The following is a 17,237-nucleotide window of genomic DNA, read 5'->3' as shown; positions in this document are numbered from 1 at the left end:
GTCAATTTCTTTCTCTCCCAAATTGGGGATGGAAATGGGCAAATCTAGGGATTCTCTAAGCTTGTTTGTGTCTACTGCAACCGTGCCTCCAGATTGTACATTTCTAATAGTTAATTCATAGATCAACTCCTCCTTGCGCAAATAGTTAAGATGAAGAACATCGCGAGGGCCAGGCATGGTGACAGAACAATTTTGAAAACCTCAAAAATTCCAGCAACTGAGAAAATGGTTAGAGTTCGGAACAGAACAATATTTAGCCATCAAAAGGGGCTAAAATGAGACCCATTCAACCACGCTCTGCTACCACTTGTTACGGAGCTTTCCGTGGTAGGTAGAGGTGAAGGAAGGTGCGGGTGTGAATAGGTCTCCAGCTACGAAAGTAAAATTAATTTAAAATTTAACAAGGTTATATTTTCTTTTCAAAATAAGGAGATAACAAGCATGGCAGGTACAAAGTAGCAAGTCAAAAGGGTAGTTACAATATTTACAGGATTTGGGCTTCGCGCCCTGACTTCACAATGCTTGGGCAATCAGCTCAGTTTTACCCCAAACACAAGTTTCAACAGAGGGGCAGAAAACCCCATTCATGCCTAGGAGCCCTTGCTCCAAATTACACTGAAAAGCCTCCACGAGGCATACAACACTCAATTTTCAAAAAGAGCCACTCGCTCTCAACTCTAAGCCTCTCCCAGGCCACACCAAACTCCACCTTCAAGTTGTCCTCACTGGACATAGACACAGGGGTAAAATACCCAACCTACTGAGGTCTATTAAATGAAAAGAAGGTTGATTACATGACCTCCAAAATAACAATTTGAGAGGAGGCGATCTGCACTCCTAATACACTTTGTTTTTAAAACCTACTTGGCACTAGGCCATTAATACAAGGGCTAATCCCATACTACAGAGGTGACTTCAGAAAAGAACAATTTACATTATATTAACGAAGAATAGGTTGAGAAAAATAAGTTCACCTCAAAACATTATGATTGGGAGCTCGAGAGGGTTAAGCACTCTCTATCCCGATATGCAGTTTCAAAAGATGAAATAGATACAAGTTTCTTTACATTTTAAGGAGGGTTACATAATGGGAAAAGCTACGGACCCGCCCCGAGAGTTAAACTGCTGAGCAAGCAAGAAAATAAGTAATTAATCGGCCATTACCTTGTTGTTGACCGCCGCCGAAGAAAGAGGCGCTACCCGCCCCCTGCTATGTACTTTACACACTGAAAGATGGAACAGAAGTGGCTCAGAGACCCTAAAATCAGCAGTTTATATACTCTCGCGGAAGGTTCTAGGCGTTAGGGGAATGAAAACACCCGCCCACAATCACTTTATTGGAGAAAAAAGAGAAACCCCTACACAAGATGAAGAAGAAACACATTATTGGTGGAAAATTAATTTCAGAAATTCGGGATTGGCTAGATTTAAAACAAGGGGAAAGAAAGGGGTAATATTGCCAACTTAACCAATGACTGAAAGAAATTTAACAAAGAACAAACTTTTGAAATAAAATTTTCTCCAAAGAACAGTTCTTTTTCTTCGCACTAGGGTGCACTATTGTAGTTCTTCAGTAGTGTCCTATAGAAGAGAAAGTTCACACTTCTTACTTCAAGCAAAACAAAAACACATCAAAAATGACACAGTTCTAAAACTCCAAAATTTACAGGTAGTGACATCTTCTGAGAAAGTAGAAAATTAATACCGTCAATCAAGTTCAGACTTCCTCCAGCAGAGGAGTTTCAACTGGCGCACCTTTTGAATTAGCGGCGTGGAGGTGTACCGCCCGGTACAATTATTATTATTATTATTATTATTATTATTATTATTATTATTATTATTATTATTATTATTATTATTATTATTATTATTTGTGCTTCATTAGCGTGAAGGAATTAAGTGGCTATCATCACTAAGTGCGACTAAACGTGACACATACACCTGAACTTTGAAGGTTTATAAGTGGCTTTTGGCATTTCAAATAATTTGCCATATACTTGACAACATAGGCTTAATTTATTCTTAAAATTGCCATTGCTAAGCCTCAACATCTGGGGGAGAGCGGGGGGAGTACATCTAATGAACAAGTGGCCGCGTGGTTTGGGCTACGTAGCTATCAGTTTGCATTCAGCGGAAACTGTGTTCGAACCCAACTGTCGGCAGCTCTGAAGACGATTTTGCGTAATTTCCCATTTTAACACCATGCAATGCTGGCCACGGCCACTTTTTTCCCACTCCCAGCCCCTCCCTATCCCATCGTGACCATAAGACCTACAGTATGTGTGTCGGTATGACATAAAGAAAATGGAAAAAAAGTACATCTACACTTGTTGAAAGGTCGCTCTACATGGACAGTTGAGAAAATAACTTTGTTTAATTTTAAGAACATCCCCTGCAGTGGTGGATATTGTGGGATATGTCTTTGAAACCACTGGTGAATCTGCTGATCTGTTATACAAGAACTGAAAATGTTTCAACATTACTTAATTTTTTCCCTCTTCTGCTTCTGTGGGATAAACAGTACACATCGATTACTGGAAATACAATTTTATTTCAAGGAATAAATTACGAGTAAAAATTACGTTTTGTAAAAGTAACGAGTACAAATACATTCTAAACATTGTATTCGTTAGAAATAATTCAGTTACGTTTACTCAATTCCTTACCAACTCTGACTGCTGATGTAGTACCATAGCCCCAGGACCATCAGTTTTGCATGGTATCCGAGATAGCAGGACGTGAACTTTCATAAATCCCACTTGCATTGACCGGGATTCAAGTCGTGGCTACTGAGGTGAAAAGATAGCAACGCTGTCACTCGTCTTTTACGTCCTTCGATTATTTATTTATTTATTTATTTATTTGTATTTACATACGCCTTTACACGTGGCAAAGTTAGGGATCTCAACGTTCCCCTATATTTAACTGCAAAACTTATTGTCGGTAAAGGAACCAAACTTCGTATGCCACAATGCTCGTCCCGTCCATTACGTTCCTTAAGATTGGTCACGCCTCCCAGCCACACATTGCTATGCAGTCCACCAGAACAACTTTCGTTGTGTTCATTTTCCTATGCGAAAGTCTAAAGGAAAATGAACCATAAATACTGTAGGAGTGAGTAAACATACATTCCTACAGTACGGATCGGTAAGGTTAATTTTCCTTTAAACATATGCATAGGAAAATTAACCCAACGAACATTGTTTTGGTGGACTGTATATCCATGTGTGGCTGGGAAGCGTGACCAATCTGAAGGGAAATGGTGGACCTGCAGTATGTTCGTCGGTACTACGTAAAGCAAATTAAAAATATACATCAGCATTTATTAAAAAGACACTCTACATGGGAAGTTGAAAAAATAACCTTGTTTAATTTTAAGAACATCTCGTACAGTTTAGATTCTTTAACGACGATATTTCGATTTCCAATTGTTCCTTTTCGTTTTTTTGTAGGTATTCCTTCATTTCCTATCCACTTCTTGTCCGTCCTGTTTCTTCTTCTGCTGCTGCTTTTTCAAATAAGTTTCGTGTTTCCTATATCTACTCTTGGACAAATCGTTCAACTCTGTAATTTCTGTCTTCAGTGCTCCTTTGGTTTATTCACGTTCTCTGTCCCTCATTACATTTTTGGGTCCCAAGAACTTCCTCAGATATTTCCTATCTTGTCTTGGTTTACAAGAGTGCATTTGGTTTAGGCCTAGTGCCACCTGCTTGAAAGCAATTATTTCTGTCATAAGAAGTTAGATTTGACTGTGGTGTTTGGAAGTTGAATTCCTGTTGTTTGGCATCATTATACGAATAGCACTGTTTTATCCATGCATGTGGTGATCAAACCAATACAGCCAGCCAGTGTGGAGAATAGAGCGCTTGTAGGAGAAACTGTTTGATCATACGACCCTCACGCACGTAAGGACCACAGTGGCGGGTAAGCATACCCATGTTAAAGAAGCTTAGTCCACCTGCTTTCTTCAGCGTAACTACGCTCATTTCGGAAAAGTTCGTGTTGGAGTGTGTTAGGGCGTACCTTATGCTGCTTGTGAATATTTAGGCAATGCTTTCAGTTTGATCAGTACCTCACTATCACCATAGCGTTAAGTAAAGTGCATCATGCTCGTCACTAGACGCTTACCTTTCCACGTGGCTGAAGATCCCAACAACTAACAGTGGAGAATGACGTTCATTGTGTATCCAATGGATGATCAGTAAATCACATCGTTCCTCAGGTATTCACTGTGCGTCAAATCTGTTAGCTAAATCTCTAGAGCTGTTACTGTACTTTACCTATACCGTACTTAAACATTTCCACAAAATTGAATTTTTGCGGATATTTTGATGTATTGGGACCCTTGATTGTCTCTTCTACTTCGTTTGTGTCTTCTGAAAGATCATTTATTTTCTACGGGGATTTACAGACGTGTACTTCCTTAAAATAGTTTTCCAAGTGTTCTGTTTGTTCAAATTAGCCTACGTAGATCATTACTAGGTTAGATGGGGAATAACTTACACGTTTTGACCTAACAGGTTTATAGAAGTATCCGGTGAACTTATTCTTGGATTTCTCTCTTGCTTAGCTGCAGTTACCTTTAGAATTTAGTACCATGTGCAGTTAACTTCAGAGTGGATTACCTCAGTGTAGTTTTGCCCGAGATGAATACTGGAATAATAAACTCGTCATGTGACTTGGAGGTTCTCAATCCTAGAGTATCACCATTAGAATTATTTAATAGTCTATTTAATACAAGTCATTCGACAGAAAATTTCATGAATGTTCCTTCATAGATAATAAAAATGCCTATCACGTAAGCATCTAACATGAATTCAAAATATCAGGAAGTACTTAAGTAGAGACTAATACATTTTTAATGTTTTTAGAAATGTTGAAACTAATGCATGAATAAATACATTTATAAACTACCTGGTAAAGAAAACATATTAAAACAAAATTATAGTTGAAAAGTAACCACATAATTATTTTATTTACGAATTTATTTAATTGTAGCCGAGATGAAGTGATCAGACGGTTGAGGCGCTAGCCTTCTGACCCTAAATCTGCAGGTTCGATCATGGCTCCGTCCGGTGTTATTCGAAGGTGCTCAAATGCGTGAACCTCGTGTATGTAGATTTATTGCCACGTAAAATAACTCCTGAAAGAAAAATTTCGGCATCCCGGCGTCTCCAAAAACCACAAAAGTGGTTAGTGGGACATAAAGGCAATATTATTACTATTACTATTATTTAATTGTACGAGGTGAATCTTTCAGCCATGACAAAACGCAACGAAGTACCTCTTTTTAATGTACAATTCTTTTATAATTTCCTTTTTAAGGTAACTTCTACATAATATAAATAACTGAGTCGAAACTAAAAGTAATTGGCTTAAAAAACACCAAAATTCTCCAACATTTGTTGAAAATACATGTTGAAAACATCCAGCGACATGATAAGCTCGGAACGCACTCATATCTAATTTACTCTAAGAGCTCGGTTATTAACTTCACAGTTTGCTGGTCTCTGCACTACCGTCAAACAGTCTCTGCACCATTGCCTCTTACAGGTTGCATAAGAGCACCTGAATAGGAGCTTATGTAATAATTTATTTCCCTTCGTGGATGACAGGCACGAGGCCAGGATTCTGTCGTGAATCAATAACGGAATATGATTTGTTTCTTGCTACTCCAAGATTACACAGTATGTCATGCTACATGGAAGTAGAGCACGTCACACAAAAAAAGATCTCAAGAAAAAATTCTATGAGATTTATAGTCCTCCGTTCGTGGTACATGCCATTCGATATAAGACAGCCGTGAGCGTTTATTCGTGCTCCACGTAACACTTCAAAAATTCAATATTCGGAGATTTGAAAATCGAATTCTTCCATTAACAGTAATTACTGTAAGTCATAAGAACATATTATAACCCTATAATCAAATGACATAACTTGAAATCTTACAGGAAGAGAGATTACAGGTTTTCGTAATGTCGAGTATCATGAGCAAATAAGAAAACGGGTTCCAAGCAATCAAAAATCTAAAATAAGTAAGGGTGAGGCAGTGGGGTGATTCTGGTAGTTATAAGAAAGGTAACAAAACCAAGATATATAGTCCAATTCCCTACCACTTTTGTACTGCAACTTTGTGCTGTTTGGGCAGCAATTGCACAGCCAGGCCTACATCTAATGATCCCAGGGCTATTGTCAGTTGTCAGTAACATTCACAACGTACGCAGTTTAATCAGAAATGTGTATAGTGGAATTGTACTTGACCTTTCCATATTGCAGTCTAAGGGCAGGCTGTTGATGGGAGCGTCTCGCCCAACGTCTTTGCTGAGCCAGGCGAGAGCAACGTCACACCAGTCGGTGGTAGTGACTTCCGTCAGCACGTTAGAGGCAACGCAACACGACGCGCGTTTCCTCCAACGTAGATAAGCTCTGATTAACAAACAATCACAGTGTATAGGACCACATTTCTTGGCTTACCATCCTCCTTATCGTCACAGCCAATTCCCTACGTTTTTTCATGGCAGAAATACTCATCCCGTATAAATAAATAAATAAATAAATAAATAAATAAATAAATAAATAAATAAATAAATAAATAAATAAATAAATTTATATTAATATCTTCATCGTTCATACTCCTGCTTTTCTCACACCTATGGGGTCGCAGATGCAAACTGTGTCGCACATGTGTATTTGGCCCTATTTTTTTTTTTTTTTTTTTTGCTAGTTGCTTTACGTCGCACCGACACAGATAGGTCTTACGGCGACGATGGGACAGGAAAGGGCTAGGAGTGGGAAGGAAGTGGCCGTGGCCTTAATTAAGGTACAGCCCCGGCATTTGCCTGGTCTGAAAATGGGAAACCACGGAAAACCATTTTCAGGGCTGCCGACAGTGGGATTCGAACCTACTATCTCCCGAATACTGGATACTGGCCGCACTTAAGCGACTGCAGCTATCGAGCTCGGTGGCCCTATTTTACGGCTGGATGCTCTTCCTGACGCCATCCCTATTTGGAGGGATGTAAACACTATTGCGTGTTTCTGTGGTGGTTGATGGTGTAGTGTGTTATCTGAATATAAAGAGGAGGGTGTTGCAAAAATCACAAACACCCAGTCGCCGAGCCAGAATAATTAATCAGACGCGATTAAAATCCCCAATCTGGCCGGGAATCGAACCCGGGATACTGAGAGCCAAAAATGTATGTCAATACATTTATATTATAAGAAAAGTAAACTCGTGTCCTCACCCAAGCTGATGCAGTTATTTCAAAGCACACCCCCAGTCGAGGTGAGCTGCTTGGACCATTGTATCCACATACCAGCACTCCTGCCATTCTTAAATTTCTTGCAGTACCAGGATTCGAACCCGGGACTCCAAGGACGGCAGCTAATAATGCTAATCGTTACGCTACGTAGGTGACCAATCAGGTGGTTGTGTGGTTTGGATCACGTAGCTATCAGCTTGCATTGAGGAGATAGTGGTTTCGAACCCCACTCTTGGCAGCTATGAAGATAGTCTTCCGTGGTTTCCCATTTTCATACCAGGGAAATGGTGGGGATGTAACTTAAGTCCACGGTCGCTTCCTCCCCACTCCTAGCCCTTTCCTTTCCCATCATCACCATAAGACCTATCTGTGTCAGTGCGGCTTTAATCAGGTTATAAATGAAAAAGCTACGGGGGTGGAAAATATTATAATAGGAGCACTCGATTCAATTCGAGTCAAGTACCGGGACATACACCGAAGAGGCCTCTAAAAATGCATTACCGAGCTCGATAGCTGCAGTCGCTTAAGTGCGGCTAGTATCCAGTATTCGGGAGATAGTAGGTTCGAACCCCACTGTCGGCAGCCCTGAAAATGTTTTTCCGTGGTTTCTCATTTTCACACCAGGCAAATGCTGGGGCTGTACCTTAATTAAGGCCACGGCCGCTTCCTTCCCACTCCTAGTCCTTTCCCGTCCCATCGTCGCCATAAGACCTATCTGTGTCGGTGCGACGTAAACCAAAAAAAAAAAAAATAGAAATGAATTGGACGTATACTCGTATCTTAATACAATACCGTGATTCTTGCCTTAAGTCATGTAACTTCAACTTCATAGGCCCATACGTATCACAAATGTTATATTTCTTATTTTTAGTTGAAAATAATGTCTACCAAAAGCTATTTTGAAAGTCGACGGTGTGCTATTCCATACTTCCATCTTCCGAGATCACTTCATTCCATTTACAAACACCCCGTGTGGGTGGGGGACGCAGGCGAAGAATACACACACGGTATCCTCTGCCTGTCGTAGGAGGCAACTAAATGGGACGACCAAGGGATGCTGACATTATGACCATGAGACTACTTGTGGTTAATACCATTAAGTGCGGAACACCATGGGTTAACGTTACTTGCGACTAGTACCACTTTGCGGGAAAACCATGGGTCTACGTCACATAAGACCAGTACCATTATGTGAGAAATGGGTCTGGCCGTTGCTTGGGATAAGTGTTATCATGTGAATTCTAGTGGTCGGTTTCCCTGTGTTCTGAATGAGTCTGCGGTTCCTCTGAGTAGTATCACTTCATGAGAAACACCTTGAGTCTACGTCACCTGTGATTAGTACCACTATGTGAGAAATACCACGAGTTTGGCTGGCGCCCGTGATTAGAACCGCTATGTGAGGAAATGGGTTTGTGTTGCCTGTGGGTTTTATTGTGCCTAAAATGCCTATTTCAGGAGTTGTGCCTATTTGGAGTATAATTGCCTACTTGATGCCTTTTTTTACTACCTTTTAAAGAAGCCTGTTGCTTCCAGTGTATTATATTGTAGCTAGTGTGCTCGAAAGAATTATCTTCTCAATTCTCAATATGTGTCCGTCCCTCCCTCCCTCCCTCCATCCCTCCCTCCATCCCTCCCTCCCTCCCTCCCTCCCTCCATCCATCCATCCATCCATCCATCCATCCATCCATCCATCCATCCATCCATCCATCCATTATCTAAAGGCTAAGCCTTGTCACTGCAGCGACATCCCACTGTCTTCAGCAGTCCTTTTCATCGTGACATAGGAACCAAAACCCAGCTGAGTGATTATGTTCCTAAGGTATGAGATACGTGGTCTTCCTCTCGACTTCTTCCCTAGGACCTTTCCTTCGAATACATTCTGGAGAAAGGTGTCATGTCGTAGGACGTGTCCAAGAAATTTAGCTTTCCTTTGCTCTATTGAATAAATTAAGGTCTGTTTCTCATTAACTTCATTCAAGATTTGGATATTAGTCTTCTTTTCTGTCCAACTCGTCCCTGTCAGTCTTCTGCAGAACCACGTTTCATCAGGTTCCAGTGTTGATTGCGCTTGTTTTCCCAAAGTCCAGGTCTCACAACCGTAAGTTAGCACACTCCAAACAAAAGTTTGAACAAATTTCTTCCTGGTTTCAGCTCCTATGTGCTTATTTAACAATAGATTTTTCCTGTTTTAAAACACTTGTTTTGCCATAGCAATTCCTCTTTTGACTTCTGTCAGGCACTGATTATCATTGGTAATAACACTAGCCAGATAACAAAATTCTTTAACCTGATCTATTTTTTCACAGTCGAATTTCTTCTTTTGAACGATCATCATTTTCGTTTTCTTTGTGTTTATTTTTAGCCTGACCTTCTCTAATGGAAATTCCCGAATATCACCAGAAATAGTGCTTGGGAAATTTCCATCAGGAGAAACAAGTAACTTTGACCTTGAAGCCTTCAACCCCTCCAAGACATATGCGAGAACCAATCAACTTCGAACTATGTTGCACAACCCATATCCACCTCCGTCTCGATGGGAACTGCTGTACTCTCACGCTTTATCTTCAGAACGTGTTGAGATTTATTGCGAATAACAACAGCAAGAAGAAGAAGAAGAATAAGTCGTAGTGTGTCTAAAGCTATGCCCGAAAAATATCGTTGAAGTTCTACTGGTTGAACCAGTGGATCACAAGGGATCCCTCTTTCACTACGGATGGAATGGTATTTTTCTCCCAAGCTTGCTGTAAGGAGGTAGTGTTCTTTTTATCTTTTTCGCGACTGGGAACTACGATCGAATTTCATTGTAGCATTCTTATGCCTATTAATGTATGTATTGTGCAAGTTGTCTTGCTGCGATGCTGTATTAGTCGTGAACTTCCAATAATTTATATTCCTAAAATGTGAATGATCGTTTAATTAGTGGACGAGGAGTTATAACGCCGGTGGTCTCTTGTCACAGAATGGATAAAAATTAAAAATCGATGTTTTTAACTGTGATTCATTTCTTGTGAAAATAGATATTTATACCTGAAATGAAATGATTAAAAAAAAAATCGTGAGTAACTTTCACCAGCACTATGTGTTTGCTCTAGTGAACTCTAGTAAGCTTCCGCTAAGACTTCACGAAACGTAGGTTGCATATCCAATGTGGTACGGCTCGTACAATGTCACAGCGTGTTTTACAAGGCTTCCAAGACTGTCTATACAAGACCGCGTCAGTGGTAAGACCGTTGATCTGAGTTGGTGTGGTCCGGTTAGTAACCATTGTGCTGGTGGCAAGCGAAAGAGTCTGGGTAACATAAGCCCCTAGGTTAGGGCCACGAAGCGGCCAACAAGCCTCTAGCATCCCCCAGACTCTTGCTAAATTGTGAAAGAGAGTAATGTTATGGGCGCATGCCACGGAAATTTCAAATAATGTGGTTTTGTAATTTTCAACGAGGGTGGTCGCCTTGTGGGCACATACGATGCACGATCAATTGCAGGCAACAGAACAATTCCTAAAATAAATCCACACTACATTGGAATCTCAACATTTAGAACAAGCAGAGTGGAAAATACACAGCGTGATTAAGCCGCCCCTTCCAATGTGGTTTTATGCAGCAAACAATATTCGTTCCGTCCTGAAAACATCTGCCCTGCCGGTATGCTCAGACAACACAACCGGTTATCTTGGTACTTACCGCCTCACCATGATAGAACGCCGAAGTATTATACTCGTATTAAATACTGGAAGACATGCGTATACCTTCTAGATCATAAGAATCTGACACGCCGGCGAAAAACTAGATTGATATTGTGACCGCAGTAAACCTAATACATGCTATAAGCTGCTCAGTGTGCCGTACGGAATCGTAGTGTAGTTGGTAAAGACGTGGTGGAGCGGGCTTGCATGTCAAGTGGGAGGTTCAAGTCCGAGGCGAAGATTACACGTTTGTGAAATATTTCTTTAATACGTAGCGCACGCAATTTAAGTTCAATACCCGCATTCATGCAAATTATGTGTGAATGAATGCGTTTGTGGCCCTAAGAAGGACCGATTAGTTAGCAGGCCGGACACACACAGACCGGAAATAATAAGAACACAACGGCCTTGACATTGTTTTATCACAGCAAGTGCTCGATGTGATGACCGGTTTGTTTTATGCACATTCGGGCCCGGTGTCCAATAGATCGTCTTGCGCGCCGAAGCATTCCAGGTGTAATTGCTCGGAAGCGTCCGTGATGAGTTGCCGGAGCTGGTCGGTATTTTCCGGCGCTTGAGTGTAAACGACGTTCTTCAAATATCTCCACAAGAAGTCTAACGGCGTTAAATCCTGTGATCTGGCCCGCCAAGAAGCAGAGCCTCCTCGTCCTACCCATTTTCCTGGCAGTTCTTCGTCCAGACGGTTACGAACGGGTAAAGTCGAATGTGGTGGGGCTCCATCCTGTTGCAATCATATCGTGAAACGATCATGCAAGGGAACATCGTTCAGCAGCAGTGGGAGTTCCTGACGCAGAAAGTGCAGGTAGCGTGGGCCCGTCCAACGGCCCTCAAAGAATTAAGGTCCATTCAGGCGATCCCCCAAGATTCCACACTAAATATTCACTCCCCATCGTGCTTGATGGGCCGCCTGTCGCACCAAGTAAGGGTTGTCCGGACTCCAATAGTGCATGTTGTGGCGATTGACGTTGCCATTAGCGTGGAAGCGCGATTCGTCCGAGTACAAGATATGCCTGCCTAATAGACACCGACAGATCTCCATTAGACTTTCGAAATCCCGCTCATGGAGATCAAGATGGTATGGGTGAAATTTATGTTCATGCAGTATTCACCAAACGTACGGCTGGCTGGTGTTCACCTGCCGTACAACCGCCCTTGTACTTGTGTGGATTATTACTAGCTGCTTCCAGAACAGTCTCTTCTGTTTCGCCAGATGTAACAGGCCTATCAAGACTGGTGGCTGGTCGGAAATCACGCCTGTTGTCCGTAGGCATATTTCAACACGGCAGAATGTCGTAGCAGCCGGGTGTCGCCAGTCGGGATACCGTTCCTGGCACAGACGTAATGCCTCGCATGTTTTGTCCTGATCCCCCATAAATGAGGACCGTGTTAAAGTATTTCTCTGTGGAAAACTTGCCGATTGACAGCAGAGATTACAGTACATTCAGGCCCTAACCAGGTGAGAATGCAAGGGCACAATATGTTTAACAGCGACATTCTACTGTTTGAATGTGGCAAACGTGGGCCTATGTTTACGTATTCAGTCATCATACCGATACAAAAATATTTCGACGACGCAGGATTCGAATCGCCACTGGCACATTCCATCGATTGCTAGACGAACGCCTAACCACATCCGCTTCGCTACACTGCTTGAAACATGCTGGTAGTACGAAGAGAGCGTAGTATATACGCCATCCGGTTCGGTGTTTTAGATATTAATTACTGCACTGTTACCTAGTTTTATGCATTGATTCCCCTCTTCATTACACCCGGTCACAAGACACGACACATTAACACAGTTACATGGTAAAAGGACGTTGCTACGTACATAATTTGAAGGCGTAATATTTTGCGAACGGATGATATAACATTTCGCTATGATTCATAATCGTTTGCAAAATATGCTCACTGAACATTAGTGGCATACAGTACGCCTGCATGGAAATAGCACCCCTACAACCATGTGCGCGTTACTTGGGCTGCAGCAAATGATATTGGAAGGGGCTGCTGAATCTCACTGTACAGTATATATACAGAGTGTTAGGTGTATACCTGCAGATATTTCTTCTAGCAATAGAGAACGATGTGACGAACCACTATATATCAAACTTTTAGTAATTCTCGGAAGTTATTTTCGAGAGCAAAGAGTTACGATGTTTTTAGAATAGGTAGTATGCCTTGTTCTTGTGAATGAATAGCTTCCCTTTGAGAACAGGCGAGTCACGCGCCATGCGTGCCAAACTGGTTTCTGTTTATGTTTGCGTACAACAGCTGAACGCTACCTATGCAATGCACGAGGTGTTACGCAACATACTTGTCAAACTGGTTTTATGTTTAAGAGCAACTGAGCTACGACAACAGCTGAAGGTGGCTACTACAGTAGCGTATGCCTTGTTACGTTACATTCTCGCCAGACTGGTTTCGTAGTGGTCAGTATTCAGTTTCCGTTTTAAGGGCTTCAGACAACCCTGGTCATCGGTTTCGGACCCTGCAGATGTACCGAATTCTCAGCGTTAATACTGGTTCATTTGCTGTTATGTCCTTTAAGGGACTGGGATGTGTGGTCATCAGCCCCGTGGTCTAGTGAGTATGGAAATGACCTGAAAACCTGAATCGGTGCGGGACCTGTACGAGCGTGTGATATAATTATTGGTTGGGATAGGCGCGCCGGGACGTGAAATGCAGTAGATCCCCGTTGTGCATTGCGTAAAGGTAGAGGAAAGATGGCAGGTCCTTACGCCAACGAAAGCAGTCATGGGATGCCCAAATGAGTAGCATCGGAATTGAATTATCGAAACACATCGAACGTTTAGTTTCAAAGGAATATTGGACATGTTATACAACTAAATAAATTAAACGTACCTACATTTCGTGCCTCCTTCCGGGCGGAGTTGCTCAGACGGTTGAGGTGCAGGCCTTTTGACTCCAACTTTACAGGTTCGAACCTGGCCCAGTCCGGTGGTATTTGAAGGTGCTCAAATACTGTAGGTCAGTCTCGTGTCGGCAGATTTTCTGGTACATAAAAAGAACTCGTGCGGGACTAAATTCGGGCACCTCAGCGTCTCAGAAAACCGTAGAAGTAGTTAGTGGGACGTAAAGCACTTAACGTTATTATTATTATTATTATTATTATTATTATTATTATTATTATTATTATTAGGTCATTAAAAGCTGAAATACGTGGAAGAAAATAGTAAAATATGCGTGGTTTAAGAGGAAACAAGATGAAATGTATGTCACGTGAGTTAGCATCGGTCGCAGTAGTTACCTACAGATTACTATGCGTAAAACGAGAACCAGGTCAAGCTCGTGGGAATGAGTCAGCTGTAATCTCGTATTGTGTATAAACACCAAACATACACATCAACAAATATAAGAAACATAAACAAGGTTACACGTTAGAGACATGTAGCTATTATCCTGAACGCCAGGCCGACGGCCGCTTTCATGAGTACAGATGAGCTATCAAATTATACACAATCCACAGATGTCGAACATATCTAAGAAGATTCCACCAAAACTATATTACATTTTACTATGATGGTGCTAATAACAAATCGCAGCAGCTATTGGCTTTACGTCGCACCTACACAGATAGGCCTTATGGCGACGTTGGGACTGGAACGGGCTAGGACAGGGAAGGAAGCGGCCGTGGCCTTAATTAAGGTACAGCACCAGCATTTGCCTGATGTGAGAATGGGAAACCACGGAAAACCATCTTCTGGGCTGCCGAGAGTGGGGTTCGAACCCACTATCTCCCGACTAATGGATACTGGCCACACTGAAATGAAATGTCGTATGGCTTTTAGTGCCGGGAGTGTCCGAGGATAAGTTCGTCTCGCCAGATGCAGGTCTCTTGATTTGACTCCCGTAGGCGACCTGCGCGTCGTGATGAGGATGAAGTGATGATGAAGATGACACATACACCCAGTTCCCGTGCCAGCAAATTTAACCAATTAAGGTTAAATTTCCGACCCTCCCGGGAATCGAACACGGTACCCCTGTGACCAAAGGCCAGCACGCTAACCATTTAGCCATAGAGCCGGACTTAAGCGACTGCACCTATCGAGCTCGGTAAATCGCAGCAGATTACGCTAGTGCGTGTTGAGATGATGTCGGTAGAATACAGTATACCTGTTAAGACATAAGGCTGCAGTAGAAGAAGAGGAATAAGAAGGTAACGAGAGCCACATAGTCAAGCAGCACACAGCTGAACAAAGTACACATTAGTGAGACGAACATAAGAGTGGCGTGGTTGCGGGAACTACAGTCGCATTCGTAACACTCTGTTGTAGAAAAATAATGAACTAACATACAGTACGGGCTCCGTAATTCCAGGTGGACGGTAACAAGACTATCTCGAATAGAAAAGTACGGATTTACGAACGTACACGAAAACGCCTGTGAACAACATAATGTACCTATGTTAAACATTACAGTACAACAGTTTAGAAAACAAGAACATACAGATTGCATTAAAAGAAATGTTAAACTTTCTTTTGCAAATTAACAAAACACTCTAGGCAATCTTCTTAAGTTAAATGTTAACTTATAGTTCCTATTTCAGTAATGATGAATATAAAACGATTATTTTATTGAATATTTATACGTGACGACGACGACGACGATGATGATGATGATGATGATGATGATGATGATGATGATGATGATTGCTGTCTCAATGTCATCGGCCCTTAAAAACGCAATGTGTCCTCTGTTTTAACTCGTAGGGAATAAGAAACATAATATAAATTGCTGGAAGCCTTTCCCGATAGATTCATGAAGGGCGACCCGTGTTCTGTTCTGCCACACGATACACTAGCAGCATATAATGGTATTCGTGGTATTCATACACTGGCATTATTCAAATACTACTACTGATGCTACTACTACGAAGTAACTCGCGTACTAGTACGGACGATAATTCGCATCTCTGACAGCTGTTATTCAGGTCAAGGTCAGACAGACCGGTTTCATGTAGGGGTGGGGAACCCGTCCAGCGACATCCCCGTCGCTAAGAACAGCAGACAACCGGCATGTGACAGGTCTAGTGCTCTTGTCGAACTGCTTACGTAGAATATTCTCCCACAGTGCGATTTCAATATCATGGTCTTTTGGGAGTCCAACTCGCCGTATGCAGAAACAACCCGTGTTGACGTGTACGTAAATAAAGTTTATTACGTCAACGAAATAATGCTTGGGATAGAATTTCAAAGTGAGTAGTATCGGAATTGAAATGCCAAAACACATCGAACGTTTTACTTCATACCAGTAAGGGACATGTTATAAACATAAATTAATTAAACTTACCTTCCTTTCGTGCTTCCAACCGAAGAGAACTTGTTTAAATGTAAATGAGAACCTTCTAGCTTACTGCTGATTTTGCAGTGCCTATTCAACGTATCAAAATAAACGTTGCCAGGCTGAGTGGCTCAGACGGTTCAAGCACTGGTTTCATGAACTTAGCAGGCACGATCCTGGCTCAGTCCGCTGGTATTTGAAGGTGCTCAAATACGACCGCTTCTGATCGGTAGATTTACGGGCACGTTAAAGAATACCAGTGGGCAAAATTCCGACACCGCGCGTCTCCATTGGCACGTGAAGATTTATTATTATTATTATTATTATTATTATTATTATTATTATTATTATTATTATTATTATTATTATTATTATTGGGCGAGTTGGCCGTGCGATTAGCTTGCATCCGTCGAAAAGCCACTAACAATATTATTATAAGAACTGTGTTAGTCTATTATTACTGACTATTATGAAAATAAAAGTTAATCGCCCCACTCAAACTTCGTAGCTCGTAATCTGTCAGAAAACACCAAAGAAAATAGTGAACTTTTAACAGGTCCGAATTATTATTAATATTATAATTGCAGACATGTCTCCGAAATTACCGAAGCATGTACTTCCAAATTGTTTTACGTCGCACCGACACAAATAGGTCTTACGACGACAATGGGAGAGAAAAGGGATACAAGTGGGAAGGAAGCGTTCGAAGTCTAATAAAGGTACAGTTCCAGCATTTCCCTGATGTGAAAATGGGAAACTACTGAAAACCATCTTCCCGGCTACCGACAGTGGAGTTCGAACCCACTATCACCAGAATACAAGCTCACAGCTGCGCGCCCCTAACCGCACGATCAACTTACTCTAAGCCCCAATGCCGGTCTGCGTAGCTCGGACGATAGAGCGCTGGTCTTCTGATCCCACCTTGGCAGGTTCGATGGCGGCTCTGTTCGGTGGTATTTGAAGGTGCTGAA

Source organism: Anabrus simplex, chromosome 1, assembly GCF_040414725.1.
Source record: "Anabrus simplex isolate iqAnaSimp1 chromosome 1, ASM4041472v1, whole genome shotgun sequence".
NCBI lineage: Eukaryota > Metazoa > Arthropoda > Insecta > Orthoptera > Tettigoniidae > Anabrus > Anabrus simplex.
The sequence above is the reverse complement of the archived record's forward strand: the minus strand, read 5'-3'. Positions refer to the sequence as shown.